The sequence below is a fragment of the Triticum dicoccoides genome, chromosome 4B (assembly GCF_002162155.2).
Source record: "Triticum dicoccoides isolate Atlit2015 ecotype Zavitan chromosome 4B, WEW_v2.0, whole genome shotgun sequence".
NCBI classification, from domain to species: domain Eukaryota; kingdom Viridiplantae; phylum Streptophyta; class Magnoliopsida; order Poales; family Poaceae; genus Triticum; species Triticum dicoccoides.
This window is the reverse complement of record NC_041387.1, coordinates 346,533,427-346,537,090: the sequence shown is the minus strand read 5'-3', so window position 1 is coordinate 346,537,090 and position 3,664 is coordinate 346,533,427. Positions and strand designations below refer to the sequence as shown.

General features: G+C 40.6%; 1 long non-coding RNA gene across 1 annotated transcript; it reads right to left on the bottom strand.

The window, feature by feature from the left end:
• Positions 1-1,887: 1,887 nt before the first annotated feature.
• LOC119293617 lies at positions 1,888-3,424 on the bottom strand. Its single transcript, XR_005143147.1, has 3 exons — positions 3,202-3,424; positions 2,821-2,911; positions 1,888-2,252 (listed from the first exon to the last, which is right to left on the bottom strand). It is a non-coding gene; the product is annotated as an uncharacterized LOC119293617 (long non-coding RNA).
• Between the last annotated feature and the right edge of the window lie 240 nt (positions 3,425-3,664).

Sequence of the window (3,664 nt, the reverse complement as noted above, 5' to 3'; positions counted from 1 at the left end):
GATATTCTTTATTCACTTCAGTGCAGATGCATCCTTTGTGTGTGCTTGTGGGTGGTGAGATGCACCAACCTATTCAGCATATTCGAGAGAAGTGAGACACATAAGATGCTACATGAAAGCTGTAGTTTTTCAGCTTTAAGAACTGCCCGTGCGTTCTTATGGGGAATAAAAATCATTTTAGACAAACGTGTTCTCATAAAATTATCAACAGAATACGGTTGACACTTCACCCATTTTTGGAGAGGTTGAATCTAAGACACAGGAAGCAGTGCAAACCAAGCAAGATGGTAGATAAATTAAGGGAGGCCCAATTACCTTTGCTGAGTGTTTTACTAACAGAAAGAAGGTTATTCAGGTGAAGCTTGTGCTCTGAACGAGGCCCCATGTCAGCAAGTTGGCAAAGTCACTGGGATACACAATATAGTAAAAATCCATGGAATTATGAAAAGGCAGAGATATGAATGCGAAAGAACTGTTAAATGCATGCTATATTAGGCAGCTCGTAGACACTTGCCATATCAATCACCAGCTATTATCTTTCATAACACAAGATATGTGTAATATGTTGTCCAGTACATGAAACTTGTGGGTAGAAGAAGTAAACAAATATAGTCTGTCCACAGCTACCTTCATGTTTGTCTTTTTCTGGGAAATGATCCCATGATAAATGGATTGGAGAGAAAATGATATCCCTACCTCGAATCTGTACTTAGTGAGATACTCTTCTCCGACTTCTCAAATGCGGAACTTCTCTACAAATAAAAAATAACTGCAGATCAATCAACAACAAAATTTAAGTGAATTTCAGATCAGTCGGAATTAATTCAAAAGCATGCCCTCTTCATGAGACCGTGAAGCTTTCTTGCATTTTGTGTTGAAATAAATGTACCATCTGATAGCAGACCAATTTTTTTGTTTCTTTATAAATGATTTGCTCTCTCCCCCTCCCCCTCCCCCTCCCTCTCTCTCTCTCTCTCTCCCTCTCTCTCTCTCCCTCCCTCCCACTCCCCCCTCTCTTTTATGGCCTGCATAGGACATTTAGCAAGGCATTAGGTCTAACATATGACAGTGCTACGAATAGAAACATAAAACATGTACTTGGAAGGATCATGCTCAGAACACGAATACAAGGGACAAATATTTTTTACATTTATCACTAATGATGTCTAAATACACCTTGCAATGTGCCTGTCTTACAATTAGATAAAGCCATCAATTTGTGAGTGGAGGGGAAAATTAAAAATTCATGAGAAAGTTATCACCACTTTTCTGCGTTGGTGCACACCGATGATTAAGGACATGAAGCAACTCTTCTTTGTCTCTTTTATACAATTTCACCTTGCCACTGCAAAAAAATGTAATTACGCTTTCATTATCTTGCAATCTTGAAGTTTCTTTGGAATGCCGTCAACCTGAAATGAAGGTTATCACTCTAAAAAGAGTGTCATGTTAAGGAAAATGCACCAGACTGTATCTGAGGCAAATTAATGTTGGATTGATCTTTCAATAATTTGAATTTGGTGGTAGACTAAGTGCATTATTGAGCTTCTGTTATAAGTGAATTTGGAATGCCTTCAACCTGAAATGAAGACATGTTCATCTACCACACTCTATGTCAAAATAAGAATAGTCACTGTCCTTACTGAAAAAATATTAGTATTTCTAAAAACCAGAATAAACTGTAACACAGAGGAACATAAATCAACATAATTTTGAATTGCATCCGAGGTGAGCAGTGAGCACCACATCGGCAGCTTTATCTTCACCAATCTGCAACAGATATATCCACATGAGGCCCTAAAATTAAATAAAAAACAGAATGTATAATGAATTCCAAAAAAAAAGAAATCCCTAGGATTGCTCGCTGAGTAAAGCAGAAAGTCACATTAGTCGGCGTACGCACGCCCCAGAACGCCTTGCACATCCCGGCGCTTGGGCGGATTGTAGCCTGCGCGGCTACGCCGTGCCGTGGAGGTTGAGCCAGTCGAAGATGAAGCGTGGCCTAGCATGTCGACGTAGCACCAAAAAATAGGTCTGCCGGAACGACACACCTACGCACCCCTATGAGGAAGTTTGGCCATGCGTGCGTGGAGTAATAGCGTTGTGCGGGCGGCAAGGAGGTCCAGCGTGGGAGGCGGGGTCCTGTGAGTAGAGCGCCGACGAGGGTGCCGTTGAATGCCTGTTGCCACCGGCATTCAACTTGTCTGGAATGCATGGCTGGTAAACGAGCACGACATCGACGGAGTCTGCTGCTGCAGCGTGGAGGAACACATTGGTGAGCAAAATCGGAGTGGGACACAATATGTACGTGACGATCTCTCTCTCGCTCCCCCTCGCCCGGTTGAAAAAGGTATATGCTCTATCACTTTGAAAAGAAGAAATCTTGAATTTAATAATTACAAACCGTGCACACAATTGTAGAAAGCAAACACATCTAGAAGACCACATGTATATTAGTAGTAGAATAAATAGCATTTATTGCGGACAAAAGCAGTGAAATAAGTTGATATTCTTTATTCACTTCAGTGCAGATGCACCCTTTGTGTGTGCTTGTGGGTGGTGAGATGCACCAACCTATTCAGCATATTCGAGAGAAGTGAGACACATAAGATGCTACATGAAAGTTGTAGTTTTTCAGCTTTAAGAACTGCCCGTGCGTTCTTATGGGGAATAAAAATCATTTTGAACAAACGTGTTCTCATAAAATTATCAACAGAATACGGTTGACACTTCACCCATTTTTGGAGAGGTTGAATCTAAGACACAGGAAGCAGTGCAAACCAAGCAAGATGGTAGATAAATTAAGGGAGGCCCAATTACCTTTGCTGAGTGTTTTACTAACTGAAAGAAGGTTATTCAGGTGAAGCTTGTGCTCTGAACGAGACCCCATGTCAGCAAGTTGGCAAAGTCACTGGGATACACAATATAGTAAAAATCCATGGAATTATGAAAAGGCAGAGATATGAATGCGAAAGAACTGTTAAATGCATGCTATATTAGGCAGCTCGTAGACACTTTCCATATCAATCACCAGCTATTATCTTTCATAACACAAGATATGTGTAATATGTTGTCCAGTACATGAAACTTGTGGGTAGAAGAAGTAAACAAATATAGTCTGTCCACAGCTACCTTCATGTTTGTCTTTTTCTGGGAAATGATCCCATGATAAACGGATTGGAGAGAAAATGATATCCCTACCTCGAATCTGTACTTAGTGAGATACTCTTCTCCGGCTTCTCAAATGCGGAACTTCTCTACAAATAAAAAATAACTGCAGATCAATCAACAACAAAATTTAAGTGAATTTCAGATCAGTCGGAATTAATTCAAAAGCATGCCCTCTTCATGAGACCGTGAAGCTTTCTTGCATTTTGTGTTGAAATAAATGTACCATCTGATAGCAGACCAATTTTTTTGTTTCTTTATAAATGATTTGCTCTCTCCCCCTCCCCCTCCCCCTCCCTCTCTCTCTCTCTCTCTCCCTCTCTCTCTCTCCCTCCCTCCCTCTCCCCCCTCTCTTTTATGGCCTGCATAGGACATTTAGCAAGGCATTAGGTCTAACATATGACAGTGCTACGAATAGAAACATAAAACATGTACTTGGAAGGATCATGCTCAGAACACGAATACAAGGGATAAATATTTTTTACATTTATCACTA